The following is a 14,442-nucleotide window of genomic DNA, read 5'->3' as shown; positions in this document are numbered from 1 at the left end:
AGACAGCAGCACCCCCAGGCGCTGCTTGGGGTGAGCTCTGCAGAGTGGGGAGCTACAGCAATGCACTCACCCGGGGGCTTCAGTGCTTCCCTGCTGCTCCTCCCCACGCTTGGGTCTTGGGGGCAGCGGTGAGGTGAAGGGTGGGCAGAGATGTGCAGCGCTGGTGGGGAGGACTTGTCCCTTAGCAAGAGGCTGTGTTGCTACCCACTGCCAAGGGTGAAGGCAAGGAACCGTGGGACTGTAGTAGAGCCAGACCCACAGCCCAGCTCCCCCACAGAAGAGGGGAGAAGCCCTGTCTCTGCTAACCACAGGCAGGAGGAAATCTGAGCTTGTTGTACCGGCTTCCAGGGCTGCCCCAACACCAACCACGTTTCTAATGCACCTCTCTCTAGTGGAAATATTGTAGATACGGGTCCGCCTCCTTCCCACTGGTGTTCGGGTGGTGAAGTGGGGTGATGTTCCCATGGGGCTAGGGTTGGTGGCCCGGCCGGCCAGGACAGGCTGCCGGCAGGTATAGGGCCAGCATGAGGATGGCTGAGTGTGAGCTTGGCAAGGTAACGGGGCTCCCCTCCTCCTTGTGCTAGTTATCAGGAGTGCTCAGTCATCAGGCAGTTAATGCAACACACAACAGGCCTTTTCTTCTTGGTTGTTAGTCCTGGCTCCTAGGGAGGGGTGAAATGGCCTTGGGGCAGGTGGGCAACAGAAGCTATTCTGAATCCCATTAAAACATTTAACACCTGCTGAATTGTGCCATTGTCTGGGAGATAAAGGGAAGGGAACAAAGCTGCTCTTGGTCTTCCCTGTCAGGGTGTCTGCAAGGCTCTGCTGTCCCATTGCAGCTGGGGAGCCTGAATCCCCTGCGAAGACCCAGTCGGCGTGGCTCTGTGTCGATGTGGGGAAGGTGGTAGTGTTGGGGGACAGTCCCCTGGGCTCCCTGCTGCAAGTGTGCACAGCCCCCGGTTGGAATCAGCCCCTTCTCCCCCCGTACTGAGTATTAGGTAGGAACCTGGAAAAGTCCTGCTCCGACTAGCCTGCAGTGTCTGCGCAGGCAGGGCAAAGTCTGGAGAGCAAAAACGTGAAGGTGATCCTCCCAAAACCCTTGGCAGAGCTGGGCAGAGACCCTTCACCCCTGGCCTCCCATGTCTGAGATACCAGGCTTTGCTAGCTCAGCTGTGTTGCCTTGGTATTTGGGAATGGGGACCTTTTAGTCCATGCTCAGGTCAGGCCAGGACACAGTGGTGGCTCCTGATGGACATGAGAGGTGCTCTGATGTGAGCTAGTCAGTCCTCGTGGGACAGTGAGGCAGCACAAACCCTGGGCTGCTGCGAGAGGAGGCTGAGCCTGCCTCTGCCCGGGCCAGCCCTGCCGAGTGCATAAGCAGGGGCTTGGTCCCAGCGCTGCCGGGCAGCCAGGGAAGAGCACACGCCGGTAGATGCTGCCCTGGAGATGCCAGGGCAGGTGGAATATGTTCCCCGGGATAGCTGTCTGGTGCAGGACACTCTGCAAGCTCAAGGGACCCGCTTGTCTCCCATTTTCCCATAGGGCAGCCCTGTTAGGGCAGGTGTTAGTTGGTGCATGATGGGGCCTTGCCCCCGCAGGAGAGAGGTTGGGGTGAGAAAGCACTTCTGGCAGAGCACGTAGCGCTGTCTTGGAGATGTCTGCTGGAGCTACAGCAGCAACGGTGTGGTGGTTGGGGGGTTTCTGGCTTCTCTGGAAAAGGGTGGCAGCCAGGCAGCCCACACCAGGCTCTGCGGCTCCGCTCTGCCGGTGCATGGCCCGAGAGGGAGAGGAGAGCCCTGCCCAGCACATTTCCTATGCCGGGAAAGGAGAGGTGGGCAAGCCTGAGCATCGGGGTCTGTACGGCATCAAAAGAAAAGGGAACATCACATTTCCTCTTAGCACCACAACCCAGGTGATTCTTGCATTTTCTTTGCTGGCAAAACTGCTGGAAAAGAGGATCAGGGTGACTGAGGCCAGCAGGTTGGCATCACTCCAGCTCATTCCCCTGCCAAGCTCTGCTGGGCTGGGAGCCTGCAGGACCCCAGCCCCAGCGACAGCAGCAGGCGGGAGGGATGGAACCTGCTTTCAAAATCCTGACTCTGAGAGGGACAAGTCTCCAAGGAAGAAGAGTTGGGTGGCAGTGGCTGATACGGGTCTGCAACTATCCACCTTCATTTGGGAATCTGCTGCAAGCACACTCCGGCTCTGGAAAGGACAATGGTGGCAGTTTCTAAAGCACACCCAGGAGCAGGATACCTGCAGGTGCCCGCCGTGGGGGTTAAAGCAGCATTACCCCCTTCACCACCCGCAAACACACCCATCTACACAAACAAACACGCCAGTGCACTTGCACAAAGGAGCTTCTCCTGCCACCGCAGCTGCACTTCATGCTCTGTTATCCAGGGAGCTGCGGGTGCCAGAGTAACCCAGAGAGATAGCCCAGCTCCTGCTGGCTCCGGCTGAGATCAGCTGAGGACTGTCAGGGCTGAGTAGCCTGGCTGGGCGCTACAGGAGTGTGTCTAAACTTCTCATGGCCCCCATGGGCTCTTGCACAGTGCCCCCAGAGCCAGCATGGGGGTGTCTGCACCGGTTACCCCACCGGGTAGTGACACAGCCGGGATGCGGGAGAGCGGTGTGACTCCGGGATGCAGTGACCCCACGGGAAGGCATGTGCACATGGAGTGAAACACATCCTGTTCTTGCGGCTGCTTTGGGGGAGCTGGCTCCTGGCCCATGTGGCTGCGCTGGAAACGCTCCCAAAGAGAGCGAGCAGAGGTGGTTTTGTCAAACTCTGCTTTGCTGCCCGGCTCAGAGGTCTGTGGGCTCCTGGCAATGAAGTGGGCATCGCCCTGGTGTGCCCAAGGGGTCTTCAGCATGAGGGGGGGGATTGGGGTGGGGGCAAGGGGGTCCTTGCCATCACCGGCACTCAGTGTCAGGCTGCTTAGGATAGGCAGTAGCTTTGCTCTCCAGCCCTGGGACCTTACCACTCCCTCACCTTTCAGCAGCCCAAAGCATTGCAAGCAAGCAGCCCCCACCCCAGAGCTGCCCAGGTAGGGTACCCCCACACCTGCCTCCCCTGGCCCCCCGCTCTCCCCTCACCCCCAGCTGCGGAGTGAGCCAGGCAGGTGGGTGGAAAAGTGACAGCTGGTGTTGTTCCAGTGCAGGTTAATGAATGTCTCCTCCTCTCCCCCCCCCACCTCCTCCTCCCCACCGCCCGCCCCAGCACCCAGGCTCCTGGCTCCTATCAGCCCATCAGGCTCCCATTAACAAAGGCAGCCCTAGAGAGTTTGCATAGAGACCTGCTCTGCCTCTAATCTAGGTGGGCTAATCGCCTCCCTTGCCCAGCCTGCCTTCCCTGGGTCAATATTTGCTCTGAGCAAACACAGAGCCGTGACAGGTGTGCTGGGGAGAAGGCTCGCCGCCGCCAGCCCAGCCCTCTCGCCTGTCTCCGCTCAGTCACATCTCTCCGGCCCCCCGATCACCGGCCAGCCAGCGCTATTTTTATCAGGGCTATAAAAGCCCCATCCAGCCGGCGTCACCCTCATTTTCTGCTCGTGAGCCGGCGGGGGAAGGCGAAGCCGCTCACCTGCCAGCTGCCAGCGTGTCACCGGAGCCAGGTGAGGTGCTGTAGCCCGGCACTCCTGGGCCGGGGTCCTGCCTGCCCGGCTGGGAGCAGGGTGCTGGGCATGGGGGACACCCTGGGAGCTCTCCTGGGACAAGCACTGGGAGCCCAGTGGCATCCCGAGTTCCTGGGAGGGAAGGGGATGGGCTCGGGGGACACTGTCCCAGCTGTCCCTTTCCCTTAACTCTTCCCTTCTCTCTCACCTGTATTTTCCGATCCTTTCTGTTCCCCTCCCCTCCTTCATTTACTTTCTTCCTTCCTTCCCTGTTTTCACACCCTCCCTCCCCACCCTGCCGTGCCAGTTTAACCCGCCCCTGCTCTGTTTGGCTTTCCCAGGCAGCAGGTGTCAAGCATCCAATCTTCCGGACTTTATCCCCGGAGGAGCTGGTTTGGAGCAGCGGGTGCAGCAAGGACACCGGCTCCCAGCCTGGAGTGACCCGGCTCGGGAGGAAGGATGGGGAAGGGGCTGCTGGCAGCCCATGGCAGAGCAGCCCTCCAGCCCACGCCGTCCGAGCCCGGAGCAACTCTGCACTTGCCTGGCGTCGAGCCCCACGTGCAAGACCTGACCTGAACGTTTTGTTCGTTCGGCTCGCGTTAGGCAGGTCCAGCCCATCTGCAAGCGTGCGGCTGGCGTGCACCCGCACCACACCACCCGCACACCGCTGCAGCGTGTCCCGTGCACCCGCAGCCCACGTAGGGAGTGCACTCTTGCTTGCAACTCACGCAGGACATGCAAGCTGGTTTGCAGCACACGTGCCAGGACGAACATACAGCCCGTGTGCGGAGCGCACAAGGGACGTGCGCACAACACACAATCTTCACCCAAACACATGCGTGCAGCGTTTGACCTGTGCATGGCACAGGCACGAAGCGATGGACAGGCAGTGCACACGTGATACAATCTGCACGCAGCAGGCGCAAATGCCATGGGACCTGCACACGTGTGGGACATGGAACATGGGACCTGCGTGGCATTGGTACATATGGCATTTCTGACACTCAGCTTTGCAGGCTGTGACGTGCAGGACCCATGGCATGACAGGCACGTGTAACACGCTAGGCACACGCATCCCTCCTGCGTGGCTGACCGCTGCCTGCAGCAGCTTGCTGGGGAAGGGCAGCCTGGCCCTTGTGCCCCGGCAGCTCTGCAGAGCCGTGGCAGGCGCGGGGAGCTGGCAGCACTGCCCTGCCCTGGCACAGCGCTGGCACAGGGCGGAGCTCGCCGGGCTCTGCCAAACGCGCAGGTAGGTCTCAATGGTCTGCTGGCACCAAGGGAGCTTTAGCTGCTGACACAGTGCAGGCAGCGGGGGGGAGGGCAGGAGCAGGCAGGGGGGAGCAGGGCAGAGGATGGGGGGGTGTTGCATCCTTTCCCACACACCTCTGCCCAGGTTCGGTCCCAGGAGCTGCACTTCCCAGCCCTTCCAGGGTCCGTCTGCCTGTGCACTGGGCTGCCCTTGGCAAGTGTTGCCTGCTGCTCACCCTCACCCTGCGGGCCAGGTACCAGCTCCTGCTGGAGGCAATACCCCTGCCCATGCTTGCTGTGGAAGGGTATGGGGGAGTGGATCTGACAAGCTGGGGGGTCTCTTCCAGGACAGCCCTGCCCACTGCCTGCCCTGCTCTCAAAGCGCAGCGCAGTGCTTGACCTGGACTCCTGCCCCATCCCATGTCTTGTCTCATCCCTTTTCCCTCCCGCCAGCACAGAAACATTCAAAGCCCAGGGCTGCTTCTAGCCCCATGGAGACAGCGGGGAGTCCCAGAGGGCTAGGAGATGGGAGAGCAATGGACCTGCTTTCCTTCCAGCCCAGGAGGTTGTCTGGGGTGTGCAAAATGCCCCACAACTCCCTGCCTGGCCATTTCTGTCCTGTCTGCAATTTTTCTGACAGCCCTGAGCATTCTCCTGTCCTACCCTGCCCTAGGGATGCCGCTCCCAGGCACTTCTCTTCTAGCACAGGATCCGGCTCTGGCCCCGCCGTGCTCAGAGATGCTCTGAGTTTACAGGTGGGTCCGGAGCCCTTCCTGCAGCCCCTCCGCAAATGCTGCAAAGGCTGAGCCCAGCCCCGCAGTGCAGATGGAGGAGAGGCTGGAGGCGAAGGAGCCCAGGAGTGTTCCAAGGGACAGGATGATTCCTGCTGCTTTCCCTCACCCCCATCCAATCCATGCACAGGACAAGGCTCAGCAGCCTTTGCCCTGGAGCAGGGAGCCCTGCTCCCTCGCTGGGATGCCCCTGCAAGGGATGGAGATAAGGCACCTCCTGGGCTCCCTGCCTGGGCAGAGGTCGGAAAGTTTCCAACAGGTGCTGTGGGAAAACACCAAAATCAAAGAGCATCTCCAGGGGTGCTGAGCTCCCCACATCCCTCCAGAGCCAAGTGCCCATCCTAGCCTGGGAACAGCCACCACACGGTGTGGTGACTGGCCATCACGGTGGCCACAGGCCCCTTTGGACCATGTCTCTGGGCTCTGTCTCCTGCCACCAAGCCTGGAAAAGTTGAAAAGCCGAGAAAGCACAACACATCCCCTGATACACGTAACCCCCTGCAGCCGCCCCGCTCAGGCTGGGATCAAACAGAGCACGATTAATAACGCTGAGTAAAGCCAGACCCTGCTGCCCATGCTGCTCCAGCCGCCGCACGTGCGTCCCTGCGGGGGCAGAGCCCAGCGGAGATGGTATCTGGCAGAGCAGGGTTGCGGAGATGCTGCCCGGCCGCCTCGCTCTCCCTCAGTGACTCCACGCACCGCTGGGCTGTCTTGTGCCCTAGCACGACCCTGCACCCCGTGGCACCCATGTTGCACCCTGCAGATAGCCCAGATGCTCCAGAAAAGCATTTTTTTGGCTTTTCAGGGTATCTGGGCAGCAGCTGGGGCGCCAGACCCTGTGCTGGCACTAGCAGCAGGTCTGTGCGCAGGGCAGCGTGTGTGTCCCAGCAGGAGAAGGGGACAGCCGCAAGCGGGAGTACTAGAAATTGCCTCCCCTCACCCCCACCATCTTCCCAGCCTGCTGTCCCTGTCCCAGCTCTGCCAGCCCGCTGTCCCTGTCCCAGCTCTGCCAGCCCCGTGGCAATGGGAAGCGGTGACACCCTTCAAAGCTGGGGGTGGCCCTGGGAAGCCACATTGCCCTACGGGCTGTGTTGGCTGGGGAATGGCCCTTTGGCAGGGTTTGCACCCAAGCGTGAACTGATCCCCAAGCTGGGCAGAGCTGGGGGCTTTAAACACACCCACGTCAGAGTCAGCACCGGTGCCAAGGGCTGTGCCAGGCTGGCAGGGGACAAGGCGCGGGGGGGTGCTGCTGCCTGCGCTGTGCGGTGCTGTCCCCCCACCCCCCAGGCCCTGCATGGCCATTTGCATGGTATTGGGGACCTGGGGGTTTGCATGGTGCACCTCTGCTCAGGGAGGATTTGCATGAGGAGGGCAGGGTGCAGGAGGAGTGCTGGGGAGGCATGAGCGTCTGCATTTGCACATAGGTGTAGTTACATAGAGGGGTGTGTGCATATATGTATGCGTGTGCATTTGCATATATGTGTTTATCTGTGTGCATGGCTGTGCATGCGTGTGTGTGCCCTCCCTGGGTTGGGCAGGCAGCGTGGAGCGGGTGCATCTTGCTGCTGCATTCACTGCCCTGTGTGTGCATGTGTGTGTGTGTCCTCCTGCTGAGCTCAACGGGCGCTGGCCATGCCCCTGCCACGCTTGCTGCTCTGTGTCCTGGTGTGTGTGCATTGTATGCAGGTGTGGGTGTGAGCAGAGGCGTGCACCGTTGCCGGCTGCCTGCGGGGTGTTGCTTGTGGGCTGTGTGTCCTGCCCAGCCCGGATGGGGTGTGCCATCCCGGGGCGGGCACCGCTTTGCCGCGAGATGTGGCAGAAGCAGCTGGTTAACCTCTGTCCTCCAGTGCCCTGGGGGGATCAGCCCAGGGAGCTGCCGCTGCGTGCAGGGCTGTGTGGGCACCCCAGGCGCTGAGCACCAGGGTTGTGTGGGCACCCCTAGACCCCAGCTGTTCCCCACCCAGCCTATTTGACATGGCTCTGTTGTGCCTGGCGGTGATGCCAGGCTGAGCAGGGGCTCCCTGCCCCTGAAGATCACTCTGTCCCAGCACCGCTGCGGGTACCCAGCCAGCTTGCACAAGGAGGCTGAGGCTGCTTGCATCCCTGGGGCTGGGCTGATGTTGGAGGTCAGGGTGTTGCTGAGCACCCTGGCATTGCTGAGCACCCTCTGGTTGTCTCCAGCCCCCCGCCTGCTCCTGGCCAAGGCAAGGACCAGGGCAGGGAGCGTAAGGGACTGTCCCGCTGGGGTCCTGCACTCCCCGTGCCAGGCTGTAGCTTCAGATACCACCCCCAGGCAATGGGTCCATCCCACACATTCCCCCCAGCTCGGGAGCAGAGGGAGAGGCAGCCTTCACCCCAGCTGGCTCTGGGACAAGCTTATTGCTGTTTGGCAGGAAGGGTGGAGGGGAGAGGTGAGTCCCAGGCACGGAGCTGCATCCTGCCATGGTGAAACAACAGGCAGCTCTGCCCACCCCCAGCCCATTCCTGGCCATGGGGAGCATCGGGCACAGGATGGGTACAGCCTGGCACCTTCCCCCCTGCACCCACAGGCCACTGGGGTGAGGGGACGGGTATTTCCATTGCCCCAGGAAGGGTCTCTGAACCCCCATGGGCAAAGGGGATAAGGGAGGGCCCTGCTGAAGGACTCAAGGCGCTGGAGGGGAAAAGCCCAGAGCTTGCACTAGTCCTGCATCTTGCAGCGCGTCAGCCCCATCCTCCCACGGGGCCTCCGGGGAAGGGGTGAGCGATGGGGCTTCCCTCTCCCGGGCCAGCCGGTGGCCCTGGGAAGTGCATGGCAGCCTGCCCAGGGGATGGACGTTGAGCAGGGTGCCAGGGCCGCTGCTCCTGGCCCAGCTGTTGCCGGCTTCGGGAGCCCCAAGGCAGGATGTTCTGTTCTTGCCACAGCGCCTGGCTCGGCCCCCGCCTGCGCTGCCTCCTCAGAGCTGCTGGAGGAGGGGAGACGCCGCTGCCAGGCTTTTCATCTGCCTCCAGGACGAGTCACCCTGTCTCGGGGCGCCTGGCACCACAGAGGTTGCCAACAGGGGATGGAGGAGCACCGGCGTGGAGTGGGACCTTGGCCAGGCTGAGCGGGCATCCCCTGGCTGTGGGGCCGAGGGAGCTGGGGAGGGGAGCTCCAAGGACCACCTCCCCTGTCCCCCCAGCCCTGCCCTTGCACCCTGCACCCCCATGGCAACACCCCAGGTGCTACAGATAAAGCTGGGACCCGGGAAGCTGTGCTCACCCTGTGGTGCCCTTCCAAATATGATGTGATGTACTGAAGGAGATGCACCTGCAACTGCATCCAGGACGGGCTGGGTGCGGGATTGGACATGCTCCGCCTGTCTCCATCACCACTCCCCTGGGACTGGTCTGCACTGGGCACTGTGTGGGAACCAGCATGTTTCTCCAGGACACTGTAGCTATGGGGTGCCCTAGGGGTGCCAGGCTGGGGTCATCTGGGGTAACAGGCAGGAGGTCGCAGCGGCTGGCACCAGCGAGCTCCATTTCAGGTCAGCATCTGGACCCAAGAACCAGACACCAGCTCCTCCGCCCTGGTGCCTGGCATCCCCATTTGGGTAGGGTATGACGGATGTCGGGGGGACACCTGAGGCTGCAAGGGACCTGCCACCCTGTGGCCCCTTTTGGAGCAGCCCGACTGGGTTTTTTCCCGCTGTCAGTCCCATACCGGGGCTGGGCCAGCCTGGGGATGCGGCAGTTGCCAGCTGCTCACACCCAGGCTGTAATCCACAGGCAGGAGGTAAGCAGCTGGCGGAGCCTCCCTGACCTTCAGGTGGGATTAGTCCCCATGGGAACAGTGGGGAGCAGGCAGGTGAGGCCACGGCTCCCCCAGCAGCTCCTGGGGACTGAGCAAGGCTGGCAAAGCTGGGGGACAGAGCACACCCCCACACCGGGGACAGCCTGCAGCCAGGGCCAGACAGGGGCCATGCAGGGCAGGTCCTGGATGGGTGGCAGGGGGTGAGCATGTGTCCCTGGGAGTATCCTTGTCTTGGTGGGTCTTTGCGGGTGCATCTTCAGAGCTGTGGGTGCCACAGGGCACCCACGGTCCCACAGGAAGGGGGTGAGTGGCATGCCCGGGGGTGGCCAGGGTGCTGGTGGGGGCAGTGGGTGGGCAGGTCTGGAGAGCAGGTCCCAGCGGGGGTACTGGTGGCTTGGCTGAGGGCCACGGGTGCATGGGGAGAGTGGAGGCTGGGGTGAGGGGTGCTGTGCTGAAGACCACCTCAGCAGGCTGTTTGCAAGACCCAGCTGTGAGCGGGAACATGTGGGTACCCCTTGCACTGCAAGTGGCTCTGCCCTCCACCTCATCCCTGCCCTTCTCCAGCCATTGGAGAAGGTACCCAGAGACCAGTCAGCATCTTGGTCCCCAGTTCCCATCAGGGTTCCTCTCCCACTGCCTGCTCACCCTGAGGACTCATCCTGCCCTGGGTGCAGCAGGAGCTGGGGCAGGTACCCACTGAGATCTGCCCTGGGGAGCCCGAGTGCCTGGGACCTCTCCGGGCGCGGAACGGCTGGCAGCCCGCAGCGCGCGTATGCCTGTGTGGGAGCTAATCCCGGCAACATCTGCCAGACTGTTTGTGATCCCGGGAGTTTCCGGCCGCGGGGAGGGGAGGGCCGGGTGCACGGGGGACACGTGCATGAGGGGCGGCTGGCGTGTGCTGGGGCTGCCTGGGCAAGGAGGCTTCTGCGGCAGGTATGTGCCTGGACACGTGTGTCCTCTGTGGCCAGCAAGGCCCCAGGAGGGGACAAGTGGCATTGGTGACCCCAGCTAACCCCTCAGCTCTGGGATTTGGGGACCCAGCACGTGGAAGTAGGGGTTTTGGCTGGAATTTACCAATCTTAGTGTGGCGATATTCAAAGCGGCCCCGAAGGGGAGATGCTTGGGGAGGGAAGGGGGGTGTTTGCATCCTTGCCGAGGAGGAAGATTTCCCAGGGAAATGAGGCTGGGGGAGAAAGGGGAGGAAAAAGGAGCGGTGGGGCTGGGTGGGTGGAATGACACACTGCCCCTGATCTAATCAGCCAGACCCTGCAAATAAAAGCCACCTGTTTTGGCCCTGGCAGCAGGAAGCCATCCCCAGAACAAACAGAGCACCAGGCAACTGGGAGAAAGACAAACAGGGGCCGGCACCAGCTCCATCTGCTCCTGCTCAGCCCAGCTCCTGGACCTCCAGCCCCTTGGGGTGATGGTGCAGGCCCCAGTGGGGTTGGGGGCAAGGAGAGGGGACCTAGCAGGGCTCGGGGGGTAGCCAGGGCTCAGCCCACGGCGTCAGCCAGATGCAGGACCACACAGCTGTGCTGGCCTGCTCAGCTAGCCCGGATACTCATAACAGCAGTGGGAAAGACAGCGTGCTGCCATGAGCCCCAGATGTATCCCAGATGTGGCATCAACATCAGGATGCCCGGGCAGCGCCTGCCTCACCTCCCTCGGGGCTGCCTTTCAGCCTGCTCAGCTCTGCAAACTGTGCACCGTCCCCGGACCAGCGCCTGCACAAGGCATGAGGCAACCCTGACCTCCCACCGTGTCCCAGGGCTGCCGGCCACTCGCACTGTGCCCCGTGGCACGGAGAAACCCGATCTGTTTTGCTAGCGCAGGGAACAGGCTGAGCCGGGAGCGACGCAGGGCCCTTATTAAATTAGCCTATGCAGGAGGCCCTGGGCGAGCGCTAACCAGCTCCCAGAGCCAATATTAGCAGCTGCCCTTGAGCAGAGCCGCTGCCTGCCCCCGCAGCAGCCGCCCTCTGCCCGTGTCCCCAGCCCGGCAGGTGTGGCTGGGGGCTGGCAGGGGACCCAGCCACAGGGCTGCTGGCTGGTGACAAGGGCTGCCCGGAGGTGCTGGGAGATGCCCCAGGGAGGCCGGGCTGCGTCAGCATCCTGGGGTGTGGTGGGGAAGGGCCCTCGGCACGGCCCCTCGTGGGTGCCCCCCCCGATCCACTGTCCCCAGACGTGGCTGTGGCTCCCAGATTGCTACCCTGAATGTGCCAAGTGGGAGGTGAGGCACATCCCAGCATGTGGGACACGAGAAGCGAGGAAGGGGCTCAGCCTGCATCTGGGGGTGGGTTTCTCCCCTGCGCCCCCCCGCAATGCTTTTATCCAAAGGGTTGTTTAGGGGTGACTGAGCTGCCTGTGTGCCTCTCACAGCACAACGCCCGTGCCCCATAGATCCTGCAGCACACTATGCAGTGCCCCACACTCCCCATATGCACACCCCATAACAGCCCGCAGCATCCCACATATCCTGCAGTGCCCCATGCCCTGGGGCTCTGTAATACACCCCACAGTGCCCTGCACCCCATAACCCCAGACTGCCCTCACACCCCATAGCACCCCCAACTAACCAGTGCCCCACGCCTCTGCTCACACAGCCCAGGCGTGGGGCAGCAGCGGCATAGGGCACGCTGCAGTGCACTAGCTCGGCATCTTGCCCCACCTTCCCCAAGGCTTCCCTAAGGACTGCTAAAACCTGTCCCCCAGCTCTTTGAGGGATGTCCCCAGGCCACTGGGCTGCATCCCGGGGGTCTGCTTACCCCCATGTATCCCCTTCCCTCCCCGAGGAGCATCCCCATCCTTCCCTCCATCCTCTGGTCTCCCCCCCTGCTACGAGCACCCAGGGCGTCGCAAGCTGAAGGTCGCCTCCCCAGCGCCTGTCCCCGGCCAAAGGCCACCAACGTCCCTGAGCTGGAGCCAGCTCCAACCGCTGCCAGGCTGCACCCTCTGCCGGGACCTGCAGGCATCGGCGCAGCCCCGCACCGAGCCTCGGAGCAGGGAGGGAAATGCTGCTGCCCGGCGCGTTGTCGAGCAGTGGGGGGGGACACGAAGAGAACCCATGAGTCCTGTCCCCAGCCCGTCCCTGCTGTCACCTCTCAGTCCCCAATTCTTGCTGAGAATGGGGCAGAGATGCCAAGCGTCCTAACACCACCCCCAGCTGCCCATGCTGCACCTCCTATCACTGGCACTGCCGGGCTCTCTTGGGATGCTGACCCCGTGCTCAGGACTCCCAGGAGGGCTGGGGTTTTCCTGGGAAGGTTTGGGGTGCTCTGGGCCAGCCCTTACCGGGAGGCCACCAAGGCTCCTGCCCAGCTGAAGGTGAGGAGTGCCTGGCCTTGCCGCAGGCTACGCAGGAGTGCTGCAAGAAACGCTACTGCCAAGAGACCCAGGATTTCATGGCTCAGCAGGGCGCTCTTCCTTTCCAGCCTATGTTGGCCTCATCCAGCACAGGTCCTGGTGGGAGGCACTGGGGATGTCTGCATGGCATGGTGCAGTCCCAGGCAGGGCTGGTCCTGTTGCCCAGGTGAAGGACACAGCTCTGCCCCAAAGCTCGTCCCCTCCCGCTGTGCAGTGTGTCCCCTGCCCGGGCAGGAGGTGTGCAGGGAGCACGGGGAGCCCTTTGCCAGGCCAGGGGACATGCCCAGGGCATTGCAAGCGAGGAGCATGTAACTGGGGTCCATCAGTGCCCTGTCCAGAGCCAACACAGGAACCTCTGCAGGGTGTTGCACATTTCCCAGAGCATAGACGGACCAAGCTGTGGCTGTGCCAACACCTCCTCCACCCCTCTCGCTCACCCTAACCTTCTCCCACCCCACACGGAGCCCTACCCATGCAGACCGAGTCCCTGCCCTGCCCTGCCAGCTCGGGACATGCCTGACCGGAGGAGGGACCCATGGTGGCAAAGCCCCAGGCGGAGGGCCAGATGCAGCCCCAGGCGAGCCCCGCATGCCAGTGTGAGGACATCAGTGCCCCTCAGCTCCAGTTGGCAAATCCCCGCTTCACCCTGGCACCTCCTTCCCACCAGCCTCAACCCTGGCAAAGGCTGCGGATGCCCTGGGAAAGGCTGGGTCCCTAATCCCTGGGCCAAGCGGGGACATTGTCCAGGGGCAGAAAGGAAAGCAGCGCGTCAGGCCCTTTGCCCATTGTGCCCTGAGCCCCTGCGCAAACACAGCCCAGCACTTTCATTGTCAGCCCAGCGGGGTGCGGGGGGGCCGCTCTCGCCACACTGCCTAACTGGAATGGACAGCCGGAGTCTGGGGTGGGTGCGCACCCAGTCCCCCCCACCCCATCCCCTGCCTGCTGACACAGCGCCCTGCCCGCCTGCACCATCGGCACTTCAGCGCCCGCCTATAAAGGGCGAGGGGCAAAGCCGGCACCGGCACCGCCACCTTCGCCTCTGTGCCCTGCCGACCAAGTAAGTACCAGGCTGTGAGCCCCCAAGCCCCCCACTGCACAGGCGCTGCCACGCTCCCTTCGCCCCCCCACACCAAGCCCCTCCACCCAACGCACACTCTGGGGAAGGGCAAGCCGCGGGGTGCTGCGTGGCACAGCAGGGGTACCCTGTGTGGGCAGGAGGGATGCTGGCACCCATCTTCGCAAGAGCCGGGCTGCTCTGCCCCAGGGCTGTACCCCACACCTGTGTCCGAGTCGGGGTCACTGCTGCCCCCCTGCACCGGGTACAGTGCCACCGCTCCCGGCCAACCCCAGGAATCATCACAGGGAGAAACTGAGGCAGCCCCGGGCACATCACATGGAGAGATGGGGCATCGCAAGTGCCCCCTGCAACCTGGGGGTCACCGGACAGAGATCCCCTAGCACCAAAGGAAGGGGAATGGGAAGCATCCCCCTTGCCAGCCTGGGAGGGCAAGGGGCCGGTGGCAGGGATGTGTGAGGGCCGCACTGCTGGCACCCCAGGCTTGGTGGCAAGCAGCGGGGTGGCTGGGGGCTGATGGTGGGCACCTGCCCGGGGTGACGCGTGGGGCTCTGCCAGCAGCAGAGCGACCTGC

This window comes from Calonectris borealis, chromosome 6 (assembly GCF_964195595.1).
Source record: "Calonectris borealis chromosome 6, bCalBor7.hap1.2, whole genome shotgun sequence".
NCBI classification, from domain to species: Eukaryota; Metazoa; Chordata; class Aves; order Procellariiformes; family Procellariidae; genus Calonectris; species Calonectris borealis.
Note: the sequence above shows the minus strand (reverse complement) of the source record.